General features: G+C 40.3%; 1 protein-coding gene across 4 annotated transcripts in view; it reads left to right on the top strand.

Moving 5' to 3' along the window:
- PRELID2 (PRELI domain containing 2) overlaps nucleotides 1–14189 on the top strand; it is a 705022-nt gene that overhangs the window by 134461 nt on the left and 556372 nt on the right. For 3 of the 4 annotated variants that reach the window (XR_010942158.1, XR_010942160.1, XR_010942161.1), the window contains exon 7: nucleotides 2501–2647. The exons of the other annotated variant lie outside the window; for it this stretch is intronic. The gene's annotated coding sequence lies outside the window, so the exon portion shown is untranslated. The remainder of the gene's footprint in view (nucleotides 1–2500; nucleotides 2648–14189) is intronic. 4 annotated transcript variants of the gene reach the window in all.

The following is a 14189-nucleotide window of genomic DNA, read 5'->3' as shown; positions in this document are numbered from 1 at the left end:
GCCTTTTCACAGCTTTCTCAATTCTAGATCAGCATTTCTTCTGCTCTTTCAAACGTGGGATTAGGAGGATGGCACTAGGTGGGGCTGGGGGAAGACCCTTACCCCACTTAGCTCTTGATGGTACAGGACATGGTGGGGGTGGGCCGTGAGGGGAAATATTTCACATCTTATGTGTCTTATTGGTGAGAAGTGATACAGATAGATGGTTTGTTTATTCATATTGTAAACATTCATTCAAAATTGCGTATTGCATACAGCATTGTAAGCCAGGCACTGTGTTAGGTAGTGGATTTAGCAGGTGAATTGCTCAGATATGGTTCCTATCCTCAGGGAACTTATAATTCTATGTGTGTGGGGTATGGGTGAAGTGCTTACGTAGGCTAAGCACAGGATGCTGCAGGGAGGCGCATAATCAGACATGGAAGGGAGGTAGAGCCGGTAGGTTTAAATGAGTAGTTTGCTCTGTAACAGACACTTTTCTTTTCCATTATGATTTATCACAGGATGTTGAATATAGTCCCATGTGCTATACAGTAGGACCTTGTTGTTTATCCATTCTGTATATATGTTTGCATCCGCTAACCCCAAACTCCCACTCCATCCGTTCCCCACTCTCCTTCTCCTTGGCAACCACAAGTCTGTTCTCTGTGTCTGTGAGTCTGTTTCTGTTTTGTAGATAAGTTCGTTTGTGTCATATTTTAGATTCCACATATAAGTGGAAATATAACCATCATGTAATCACATATAACCATCATATGGTATTTGTCTCTCTCTTTCTGACTTTACTTAGTATGATAATCTCTAGTTGCATCCGTGTTGCTGCAAATGGCATTATTTCATTCTTTTTTATGGCTGAGTAATATTCCATATTATATGTGTACCACATCTTCTTTATCCATTCGTCTGTCAATGGACAGAGGTGGGCGCATGTATCTTCTTGAATTAGAGTTTTTTTCTAGATATATGCCCAGTAGTGGCATTGCTGGATCATATGGTAGCTCTATTTTTAGTTTTTTAAGGAACATCCATACTGTTCTCCACAGTGGCTGTACCAATTTACATTCCCACCAGTAGTGTAGGATGGTTCCCTTTTCTCCACACCCTCTCCAGCATTTGTTATTTGTAGACTTTTTTTTTAAATTGAATTATAGTTGATTTACAATATTGTGTTAATTTCTGCTGTACAGCAGTTTAATGATGGCCATTCTGACCAGTGTGAGGTGATACCTCATTGTAGTTTTGATTTGCATTTCTCTAGCGATTAGTGATGTTGAGCATCTTTTCATGTGCCTGTTGGCCATCTGTATGTCTTTTTTGGAGAAATATCTATTTAGGTCTTCTGCCCATTTTTTGATTAGGTTGGGTGTTTTTGTTTGTTTTTGTTACTGAGTTGTATGAACTGTCTGTATATTTTGGAAATTAAGCCCTTTTTGGTCGCATTGTTTGCAAATACTTTCTCCTAGTCCGTAGGTTGTCTTTTTGTCTTGTGTAACAAATAGTTTATCCTATGATAAAGAACAGAGCTATTGAGATTATGAGGATTAAATGAAGGCAAAAGTGAGAAACACTATGCTACACATCATGAGCACAGAATAAAGGCTGACCGAGGAGAAGAAGGAGAGGGAGAAGGAGCTGATGGAGAAGAAGGTGATGGGTATATTATATTAGGTTTTTTTTTTCTTCTTCTACAACTTTCTGTCTGACACAACACAGTAGGATAACAAAAGTGGTCATTTGGGTAAAGAAGAAAAGAATCTTTTTTGGTAGGATGACATGAAGGAGGTATGCCAAGAAGAATGTATCTTGACCTTGTGAAAGTTCTGACTGGTCAACCCTGGGCTAGAACCAAAGCTGGAGATGGGCCTGCTGAGGTCTCCTCTGTCTGGGATGTCTTAGCTCTTTGCATGGAATTTTTCCTCTCTCCACTTAAATGTCTTCCTCCTAGTCTTTGTTTTCAAATCTCAGTCTCCTGTGCCCTCCCTGCTCCTCCACCTGTCACTGTTTCCTCCTGCCTCTTCTCACAAAGTAGTTTCCAAAGGCTCTGGGCATTTGTCCAGTTTCAGGAAGAGGTGGGGTATAGGAGCTCACGCTGGTTGAAGGTTGCTTTGCCTCCTGAAATCTCACCTTTCAGAAACATTGGATCACTCTGCCTAAAAACCTGACTTACCCTGAGTAGAGGTAGTGTTAAAACACAGTGAATGATAATAATCATAACAGTAACAGTAACCCATTTGCATCAGTTCACTATGCTGGTGTTGTACAGTCAGCATCTATTCTGATTGGCCAGTGGTTAAGCAGCATCTTTTCTGATTGGTCAGCTCCCGTGTTAAACTGGTTGTTATGGGCTGAATTGTATTCCCTCCAAATCATTTTTTTGAAGCCCTAATCCCTAGTACCCCAGAATGTGATTATATTTGGAGATAGGGCCTTTAAAGAGGTGATTAAGTTAAAGTGAGACACTGGAGTGGACTTTAATCCAATCCACCTGTTGTCCTTCTAGGAAGAGGAAATCTGTACACACAGAGACACATCAAGGATGTGCACACACAGAGGAGAGACCCTGTGAGGACACAGTGGGAAGGCAGCCATCTGCAAGCCAAGGGGAGAGGCCCCAAGAGAAACCAACTTTGTTGACACCTCCAGAGCTGTGAGAAAATATATTTCTTTTGTTTAAACCACCCAGTCTGTGGCATTGTATGCCAGCCCTAGGAAACTAATACACCAGTGTGATATATTTTGGACTATCATGTCTGATAATAACAAGAATTTTAGTAAGTGCTTACTAAATTCTAGAGGCAATGTGGATTACATCCTTACATCTTGAGATACTGTCCTGGTATTCTTATTCCCATTTTGCAAACAAGGGGACTGAAATTTGGAGGAGGAGATGGCTTGGCTGAAGTCAAAGTCACAGAGCTAGAAAGTGGCGGAATTGGGCCCAAATATAAATCTTTTGAACACCAGGGCCAGGGTTCTTAACCACTAAGCCATACTACCTAGAAATACTGGTATTCTCTGCCTGTTCCCCTTCCGCCAATGTAAATGATGCTGGTAGATGGCTCTCTGTTCTCTCCCTGGGAGCACTAGCTACACTTTGTAATCATAAATTTAATTCTATGATCATTTTTTTCAATTTCCACCTCTTGCACTAGTCCCAGAACGTAGCAGTATGCTTATAATCATAGAAGATGGGGTTGGTTTTGGAAGAGACGGCTTTCATTTTTCTGCCAGGTAGCAAGGCAGCCAGCCTTTGGCATACGGTGAAGTGATCAACCTCAGTGGGCACTGGCAAGTAACAGGAACTACTGCTGGGCTCTTTAATTTATACCTTAATATTGCACCCATGTGGCCTCGGGAGTGGAGCGCGGCATGTAACCTTCACACGTGGCAAATACTAGCGTCTGCGCTCCTCACCGCTCCTGTCACGGAGAACGCTGCCTGGCCCCATGTTCTCGGACTTGTTTTTCCATTTTGTAATGCACTTCAAGGCCGGAAGCTGTCAGCCACCTGATGCGCCATTGGTGGCTTTTGTTTACTTTTCCTGACTTTCTACCCCGTTTAACACATCTGGGTGAAGTGGCAGCTGCTTATTTTGGGAATAATGGAGTCTGAAAAAAAACGGAGCCCGGTCTGTTATACCAGATTATGGCTCCGCAGTGAACAAGATCCCAGCAGATACTTGTTTTAGGGGTCACACTGGTTAATCACCACTTCAGCCAATGTAATATTATGATGAGAGTCCTTGTTTTCCCAATGTGTTTCCTCATTAGAGGTGGAAACACTTTGTACATTTCCCCCCAACCCCAACTAATAGAAAAATTCTATATACTTACCAAGGGCTGAATTTCATAAAGATATTTTTTTTCTCTGTGTGGCTTTTTATTTTTAGTTTCTCTTCTCCATCCCTCTATTTTTTTTTTTTTTTTTTTACCATTTAATGCTTTCAGAGAGAATGAATAGTATTCTACATTTTTATATTCTAAACACCACTGCTGCATAATTCTCTTGAATTCTTTGTTGCTCTTTTTTTTAAAGTTATGGTTTTAAAAATAATCTAGAACTAATTTGTCTAATGAATATGCAATTATTGCAAGAGTCTTTTGAAGTTTTTGAAAACCTTCAGTCAGCATCTTTCTGGGACGTGGTGATGAATGTAGCATCAGGCACTTGGAAGCTGCTACTAACTTGGCACGAGCAGGTGTAATTTTTGCACATTTCAAAGCTGGGCACAATGCAGTCCTTTACTGTTTATTGATCATGTGTACTTATCTGGTGTGGTTGCTTTCTTCCTAGCCTATCTCCCTCTCCTGGAGGAATGGTTGTATCCTTGCTACTGGGGCACTTCTGGGGTTGAAATAAAAACCAGGTATAACAGTGATAATACAATATGTGGGAGAGAAGGGGGCACAGTCTGGTTCTGCACTTCTCAGGCCAGTACCTACTAACAATAGCTCTCATTTGTAGTGTGTTTATCTCATGCACGACATTTTACATATGTCTTAGTTTTCACTTAACCGTAATCCAGAGAACAAGGGAATATGATTGCTCTTTTATAAGTAAGGAAAATAAGGCATGGATAAGTTGAGAAAATTTCCCAAGGTCACACAGGTAGTCAGTGGCAGAGCCTGTGTCCTTAAACATTTACCACCAAGCATGTTTTCGGTACCCGGCACTATGCTATGCACTTTGGCAAGTCTAGAAATGAGCTTGACCTGGATCCTACTCGCTGAGTGTTTATCTTCGGGTAGAAGAGTGAAGACAAACAACCATGATATGTAGCCAAGAAAATTCAGGAAACAGACAAGATAGAGGGCCATGTCATGAAGTGGAAGCAAAGGAAAGGGAGAAAAATTTTATCTCAGTAGAGGTAAGATTTATTCTCTGAGGGGGACTGATGCTCAGAAGTTTTTGCTCACAGCTCCGTTTCCTACCTACTTGCATGTTGTGTTTTTGGAAGTGACCCTTGGATAGAATTTTCAGTAATTGTTTTTGACCTGGGAAGCCAGCTTCTTCCTGTGTTCTTTTTTTCCAGTACCTGAATGAAGAAGCCAGCTGGGCTTTCTCCACTGCTGAAGCAGACAAAAGCATCCCAACCCCAACTGTGGGATTCATTAGACTCTGCTATCAAATTGCTGTGATCACCAGGGTGTGGAAGGCACAGTGCCTTCCCAGACCTAGTGGGGTGCAGGCTGTCATAGCCCCCCATAAAAGCACGCAGGGCCTGCTGTTGTGTGCTGGGATGTGACATCTCGTGATCTGTCACTTTTGTGTGGGATTGCTTTTGTTTGCTTAGGCAAATGGAACAAAGTGATTTCTCCCATACTTGGTCTGTGTTATACATTCCCCCCTTCTCCGGTCCCTTGTGAGTATCAATGCTCTGGTTACACGTAGTAGAAACACTCCAACTAGCTTAAACAAACAAAGGAGAATTTATTGTAAGAATCTCAGAATTTATTGTAGATCCAGGAGCCAGAAAAATCTTTAGGAGCCAAGGCAGTTGGTAATAATTCTCTCTTTCTTCTTGTGCCTCTGGTTGTTTCTTCATATTTGTTTTTTTTCTTTTTTCTTTCTCTCTCAACCAGTTGTCTTTTCTCGTGTGTTCATGCCAGGATAAGGCATTCCATATTCCCAAATGTCCGTCTTTGCTGTTTGAGCTACAAAAAGAAGCTCACACTGTGCCCCAATTCTATTGCTGAAAGAGACACGATGAATTATTCCAGGCTGGGTCCAATCAGCTGTGGTGGTGAAGAGTCATGTGACATGGACATGACTACAGGCCCCCATCCTGTCCCCAGCCCCAGTGGGTGGGGCGCATTTGGCAGAAAAAGAAATTGAGGGACAGGTCATGATATAGGTAATGCATTTGTACATAAGTAATTTGACATAATTTTATATTTTCTTGGAATCCACGCAGCAGGCTAACATAAGCCATAAGAGGTCAGTATCTGTTGAAGTTCATTACTTCTTTCTTTGGAACAAACGGGCTTCACTCGGGCTGTGTAAATACTAGAATTGACGAAGCTATCTATATAATTCAAGTAAAACCCTGTTGCTGAGGGAAAAAGAAGGTTGGGTTGTTCTGAATTAATTAGGTCTGTTAATGATACTCAAAGACACAAGATAATTGGGAACCTAAAACTACCTTCCTGTCGCATGCCTCTTCTGCAGAGAGTTCTCCTTGGTGTCCAAGGGTGAAAGTGATCTTTCCCTCTTTCAAATTTCCAAAGAAGAGCTTTGCACTTCTAGTCTATTTTACTTCCTTATGCTTGTTTGTGTGCTCTTATCTACAGATAGACTGCTGTTTGCTGAGGACAGTGTCTGTCTTATTTCCCTGTCTCTGACTGATGATAGTGCCTTATACATAGTAGATTTCTAAATCATATATGCTAAACATGTGAGTCATTTTCGTGACCCATAGTAAAACAGACCAACTAATTATTAGTTCAAAACTCTTTGAGTCAGAGATTCTTCAACTGGCCAATTAATTGATCAAATAAATATACTAGTACTGGCAATGTGCCAGCACTGTGTTTAGTGCTACTAGCTAAGCGACTTTATAGTTTATTAGCCAAGACCTTAGGAGAGCTTAATCCGAGTCTCAATGTCCCCATCTGCAAACTGGGGGTGAGGAGGAGTGATATTACTTCTCTAGTGGGATGACTGTAAAAGGATTGGAAATTAGACACAGGAAACACCAAGCACAGAGTAACCTTTTTAATTTTTTGGTTTAATTTTAGTTATTACTTTATTTAGAATGAATTTTCATGCATGAATCTCAAGTGCAAAGAAGGTCACATTACTTTATTTCTTTGATTTATATTGCCTTCTCTGATCTCCCCATTTCCCTAGGAGAGAAATTCAGTTTCAGTGTTCTAGAGACCTCTAACCCTTCCTAGGGTGAGAAAAGTCTCCATAGATCTTAGCAGTCCTCTGTACTTGGGACGGGCTCTCTAGACCTCATTCTATTCTGCTGCCTCTTGATGAACTTGTTCATCTTCTTGGCCCCTGAAGGTAGGTGGGTCCACCTTTTTTCAGTTCATCATGGGCTTGAAGATCTCTTGCTGTGATTCCTGAGACCACAACTTGTTATTTTCAGTATTTCCCTTGGGCTGAGGAACCTTCCACTTTCCTAATTTTAACTCCCTTGCCGCGACTCTCCCAACCATAAAAGCCTGAGACTAGGTGGGAAGGGGTCTTCTAGGAATCTGGCAACTTTGCTTTAGTTTCTGAAACATAACGTTGTTAGTTATCACTCACACTTGGTTACCTTCTTGATGTTTGGGAGTGGAATTGATATTTACACTTTCCATTTTCTTCTTCTTCTTTTTTTTTTTTTGGCTGCCCTGTGCAGCTTGCAGGATCTTAGTTCCCCAACCAGGGTTTGAACCCAGGGCCGTGGCAGTGAAAGTGCGAAATCCTGAACTGCCAGGGAATCCCTGCTTTCCATTTTCATACATCAACAGCAACCAAATATAAATGAGTGCCTCAGAAGATTACGGGTGCCATGCTTCCTCATCCTCAACATGCTCATACCGGTCTTCTTTCCATTCTTGAATACAGTGTTTTGTGCCAGGGCTCTGTGTTTGCATTTCCCTCTACTTGGAACGTATTCTACTTGGAACATTCCCTCTACCAGATCATAACTGGGTTATTTTCATTGTTCAGAGTCTCAGCTCAAATGTTATCTCTTCCTAAAGATCTTTCTAGAATACCCTTTCTAAAGTAGAGACCACTTCCAACTTCAACTGATTATATAGACCTATTTTATTATCTTTATGAAATTCATCACTACCTTATATTGATTATTGATTGTCTTTGTGTGCTAGGATGTAGTTTCCCCAAGAGCAGAGACCTTGTCTTACTTAACAGTTGTTTCCTTAGCACAATGACTGGCACATATCAGGTACGCAGTAAATAGTGCTTGAATGAAAGAATTAATTATCCTGTCAAGTTGTGATACTAAAGGCAATGAAGAAGTTGATGAAAGAAATATGACAAAATATTTGTTTTAAGGTTGCTTAAACTATTTTGAATTAATATTCACGAAATAATTTGAGGATCAACCCAAGGTTTGGGTGGGGAATCTTGGAGAGGTGAGGTGGCATTGATATACAGTTAGGAGAAAAAGTTCTTAAGTTCTTTAAATTCTAATGCTTGTATGAAGAACATTAAAGGTAGGTACAAGAGCTTTATGTTTATCAAAAGGGGGCATGGATTTTAAAAGCTTGAGCACTACTGGTTTAAATTCTGGTACCAGGGTAAGTCCTGAGCTGGCTCCGTCAGAGTCACCGGGAATTTGTTAAAAATACAGGATAGAGGACACCACCCATAGAGATCCTGGTTTAGTAGAGTTGGGATGAGGCTCTGAAATTTTGAAAAAATGTTCTCTAGGTGATTTTGCTTATCTAAATTTGGAAGCCTGTGGATTATACTAAAAGTCTATGGAATGTAAGGCAGAGTAAACTTAGGAAAGGAGAATTTATGGTTGATGCAGAATTTCATCTGAAAGGCCAGATTTTCCAAAGGGCAACTGTCATGCTCAGTGGTGAATTTTTTTTTTTTTTTTTTTTTTTGCGGTACGCGAGCCTCTCACTGTTGTGGCCTCTCCTGTTGCGGAGCACAGGCTCCGGACGCGCAGGCTCACCGGCCATGGCTCACGGGCCCAGCCGCTCCGTGGCATGTGGGATCTTCCCAGACCGGGTCACGAACCCGTGTCCCCTGCATCGGCAGGTGGACTCTCAACCACTGCGCCACCAGGGAAGCCCACACACTTGTGTTTCTTACTGTGATAACTTGATTTCTGGTTTCTGATATAACATTTCCTTAAGTCCAGTAGGGAAAATAGGTTACACCTCACACATCAAATGTGATTGAGTGGTGTAGCTTCTGGAGCTCTGTGTTGAGAAGGATTAAGAAATTTGAATGTGGGTTTTAGTGGTAAAGAATACTCTGATTAGCAATGTCTGCATGCGTGTGAGACGCTGGTGAACGATTTATATGCCATAGACTCAGCCACAGACACTGGAAAACATTCTTCTTGAGTTTTCTTGTGATATAAAGCTAACATGAGAAAGAAGACCTGCAGAATTCTTCTGTTTACAACTGCTTTTTGTTGTTAAAAATAAGTGGCAGAATAATATCAAGTTTTAATAGAGCAGAAGCAAGTAAGTTAATTCATACAGCAAAGGGGTTTTCCTTCAGCTTTATTGAGATATAATTGACGTATAACATCATGTAAGTTTAAGGTGCACGATGTATTGATTTAATCTGCTTATATATTGCAATATGATTACCACCATAGCATTAGCTCACACCTGCATCATGCCACATAATTACCAGTTCTTCTGTGTGGTGAGAACATATAAGGTCTACTCTCTTAGCAACCTTCAAGTATAGAATACAGTATTATTAACTATTATCACTATGCTGTACATTTGATCCCCAGAACTCATTCTTCTTACAGTAGGAAGTTTGTACCCTTTGATAACATCTCTTCATTTCCACATCCCGCAGCCCATGGAAACTACCATTCTAATCTCTCTTTCTATGAGTTTAGCTTTTTTTAGATCCCATATATAAGTGATATCCTACAGTATTTGTTTTTCTCTGTCTGACTTATTTCACTAACGCAGCAAAGGTTTTAATGAAAGGAAACTAATCTATGACTGGGTTCTGCAAAATGGGAGAATTGACCTTGGTTTCACTCCTCTGTTGGACCTAAAATTTCCCCTGGAGCTCAACATAGACTGAGTTCAAAAAAAGAGGCACTTTGTTGTATGAATTATTCATAGTAGCTACGTCGGCTGCCTGGAATCCCTACAGCAATAGTTCTTAACCCCTTTTACCTCAAGTCAGCCCATCATTTTATTAAAGAGTTTGGCTCTTTATAGAAGCAACGTTTCTGAGAAGAATATCTTTGTAGTTATAGGAATTTTATTTGTTAAATATAGTTTCCATTTCTGGGCTAAAAGTTTTGCATATACTAACTTACTGAATATCTACAAAAATATTATAAGATTAATATCATTATCCCCATTTTATGCTGAGATTACTGACGCTCAAAGAGATTATGTAACCAACCCAGCTACACGTTTGATATGTGAAGATTTCATTATTGTATATTGCAGAACTTGAGCTCTTAATTATGCACCATAGTGCTAATTTGTTTACTTGTTTGCTTATTTATTATCTACAGTACATTTTAAAACCTTGAGAAAACTATAGTTGTTTTCTAGACCTAGCCCATGAGATCCGGGCACACCGTGCGTGTATTAAAAAGTGCTGAGTCCAACTCCATGGAATTTGTGGAGTCGAAGGAAATAGACAGAAGTTGGGAGTCAGGAGCTAATGGGTCACGGTGTGAATCTGCTTAAGCAGAACATTAGAGAAGAGGTTAAAAGAAGAGAGTGGAACTCTTGGTTTCTCTAACTTGTTTTTTAGCTCAACCAGTATTTCCTGACCACCTGCCATATGCCATGCAGTGTGATCGAAACGAGGGCTACAAACTAGCAAGCACAGAATCAATCCCTATTTTCATGGAGCTTACAGGCTGCTAGAGACTGAAGGTTTCTGTCCCCCACCAAATTCATATGTTGAAACCTAATCCCCAGTACAATGGTATTAAGAGGTGTGGTCTTTGGGAGGTGATTAGGTCATGAGGTGGAGCCCTCAAAAAATGGAATTAGTGTCCTTATTAAGAGACCCCAGAGAGTGCTCTTGCCTCTTAGATTTAGGTTGAAGTCTAAACCTAGACTTAGGTTTCTTCTATTTGCAGATAAAAATATTGAAATCAATAAACTAGCTGTGTAAACCTGGGAAGGCTAATTACTGTCTTCGAGCCACTTTATAATATGGATAAGAGTTATACTTGCTGTATTGAAATATAGTTGTGAAGATTTTATTATTTAGTGCCCTTTATATGCTTAGTCCAGTGCCTAACAAATAGTTGCTCAATAAGTTGCTGCTGTGGAGATGAATAATAATCCTTTTTCATATTTGGGTCAGTGAGGATGGGCTCTGACTACCTACATATGGCCCCATGTCTACAGGTCATATACTAGCCAACTGGAAACAAATAAATAGCTATACTTCTTTTTTTTCTACCCTGATATATTTTGATTCTTGGGGTTTTGTCAGGATGTGTAAGTGTACCCTAGGCTTCCTGGATATCCTTTTTTTTGCCACCTTAATGCTCCATTTCAATATAATCATTTAGGTTGGTTGTACAGATGATTCCATCTGGTTATTAGGTTGTCATCAGGTAACAGCTGAGTGGTTACTGAAGCCAAAAATTTTTCCTCTGGCTGTGGCCTCCCTGCCTTTTGTTGAAGGAGTTCACACATATGATAACCACTATGTGGGGATCGTTTCGGCAGTATTTATTCAATCTGTAGCAGGGGAACACGGAATCAACTTTGATATTTCTTGAATGTTCAGATCAATAGCCTAGTTCTTCTTTCCCGAAATTCTAAGAAGACTTTTGGACCACTGGCGGCATTTCACAAGCTAGGTTGACATTCCCAAAATGAATTGGATGACTCAAAACCAAAACTTGCTTTTGAGCATCAATCCTGAAATACTGTTTTTTCTTTCCTCTTTGTCACTATCTCAGTTCACTGGGTGATTTCTAGAATTGTGCTTTCCTTTGAAATGTTCCTCAAGGCCATTCCAACTCAGTGGCTGGGTTAGATGCTAAGCGTGTCTACAGTTAGCTTACTTGTGTCTGCAGGAAGAAATCTAACATTTGAGTACAAGGCATGGTGCTAGGGGATTTATATGATATTATCTTCATGTAACAGATGAAGATCTAGGATCAGACAGATGAAAGGACTTGTCCAAGTCACTAGTTAGTAGGTGGTGGAGATGGAGTTTGAACCTAGCCCTGCCTCACTCCAAAGCCACTTTACTGGAGAAGCAGTTAGTACGCGGTCGAAAACACAAACTGCAGTGTCAGGTGCCCGTATCCAGTTGGTGGCTCTAACACTTACTGACTGTGAAATCCTAGGCAGTTTACTTAACTGGCTTGTGCTTCAGTTTTCTCACCTATATAATGGGAATCATATTAGTACCTATGTCAAAGGGTGGTTGTAAGGATGAAATGAGTAAATGTAAATGAAGTAACCAGAATAATCCCTTCCATAAAGTAAGTGCTATATGTGTTTCTTAAATAAATAAATAAATGTTGTTCTCACCATTAGATAAATGTGTCTGAGTTGCCATATTTCTACTTTGGAATCAATGTCACGTGTGCTTTGTAATGCATGTAAAAATACTTTAAAGCCAGTTGGTTTTTCTTGACAATAGAGCCAGAACATGGCAGGCTGGAATTTGAATGCAGAAATTAGAAACTGTAAAGCCAGTGTGTTTCCTACCACATCAGGCACAGAATGGGATACTTTAGGGAGTTCCAGAGGAAGAAAAACCCGCTAAAAGTATTAACTCTAAGGATAACATTTAGACAAGCTTCTTAGACTTTACAGGGATTACCCATGAGTGATCAGGGATTTTCTTTGCATATTGAGACTTAAACATCAAATATGATTTCAAATAAAAGACCAGGGACAATGCATATATATATCTGTATTCACTAGACATTTTTTCTTTTCCTTTTTTGTCTCTTGCCATTAACAAAGCTTCTCTTTTCTTATTCATTTTAACTCCCTTATCTTTTGTTTTTACAATAAGAGGTTTTAAATATTTTAAATTGGTCACATATAAGCCATTTTTTATTGACTGCATCAGTTCTGAATCAGTGTGCTATAAATAAGCACAACAGCTGGAATAAATTTCATTAGCAAGTAAACATAATGTGTATCACAGAACACTTCACATAAATTCCCTTCTGTGCTTGTCAGGCAAGGACTCAAGTAATGTTTGTCTCTGCAAGCTGCACCAAGATTCGTAAATTGCTTCACAGAACGAGGAAATATTCAGTAAACACAGACAGTTAATAACCATGTTCCCAAAAGGCTGGAATGGAACTCCCATACACTTTCAAAGAGTCAAGGAAAAGTGCTCGTCCTTGTATTGTCCTTGAAGGCTCTGCCGCTGGGCACCGTGAATAGGTGTGATGGGCTCCGTTTGGTGGGGAAAAGAGACATATAAGCTCCAAATTCATCATTTTATGTGAGTGTGTGGATGGTATATTTTCCCTTCCTGGAACAGATGCTTCATTTTTCTGGAAACTAACACCCCTGTCTTCCTTTGATGAATCGAATCTTCCCCACTTTGAGTCCATATGGTTTGCGTGGAGTTGGTTTACTCCTCCTGCTTCAGGGGTGGAATCTGACTCAGACCTGGACAGTCAGCAAATTCTGTGCCCTTGACCACAATGCTTGGTCCAGGGGTGGCCAGGTGATCTAACACAGGCCAATAAGACTCAATTCTGGGCCTTCTCTTGGAACTATTAGGGAAGAAAACTCCCTGTAGACTTGCGGCTAGAGTAGTCCCAACTGCCTGGAATTAAGGCAGTTCAAAGAAAAATGCCTGGAAATGAAGGAATCATCTGTGAAGACATCATTGAGCATCTTGATCCAGTCATGTTGGAAGACTCTATCTCCAAACTTTTCATTAACGTAAGGGAATAATAGCACATTCCTTCTTTAAGGTTATTAATTTGGTATTTTTCTTATTTCTTAAGCCAGTTTGAATTGGTTTCTATCACTTGCAGTGAAAGGGTCATCATTAATAAGACTGTGATATAAAAAGGACCATTATATGAACAAAAGGTCTTGGGGCATCCTGGAGGGAGAGACTAAGGGGTGAAGCTTTAATTGAGCTTTGAAGGATGTGTAATATTTAGCAAGAGGAGTGTGGTAGGCAAAGCCATTTCAGAGAAAAAGAGTAGCATGTGCCAAGAGGAAGGACATCTCAAGGAATGTGAGAACAGCATTGTGGTGAGGAGTGTTGAGAGATGTGGCTGGAGAACTGGCTGGAGCTCAGTTGTCTAGGGTGTTATGCACCATGCTAAGACCTTGGACCATGTGAGCCATAGGAAGAATGATGTGTTAGATGTGCCCATTGGATTACTGACTATGGCAGTGGAATGGGATGTGCATTGGTGTGTGGAGACCTATAGGCAGGAAGGCTGATTTGGAGACTATAACAACAGCTCAGGAAAGAAAGAAAATCTACACAGACTAAAGTAAGTAAATATATGGCATAATGCTGTCTTTTCCAAATCCTTCATT

This window comes from Pseudorca crassidens, chromosome 3, assembly GCF_039906515.1.
Source record: "Pseudorca crassidens isolate mPseCra1 chromosome 3, mPseCra1.hap1, whole genome shotgun sequence".
Taxonomy (NCBI): Eukaryota; Metazoa; Chordata; class Mammalia; order Artiodactyla; family Delphinidae; genus Pseudorca; species Pseudorca crassidens.
Note: the sequence above shows the minus strand (reverse complement) of the source record. Positions and strands in the feature narration are given on the sequence as shown.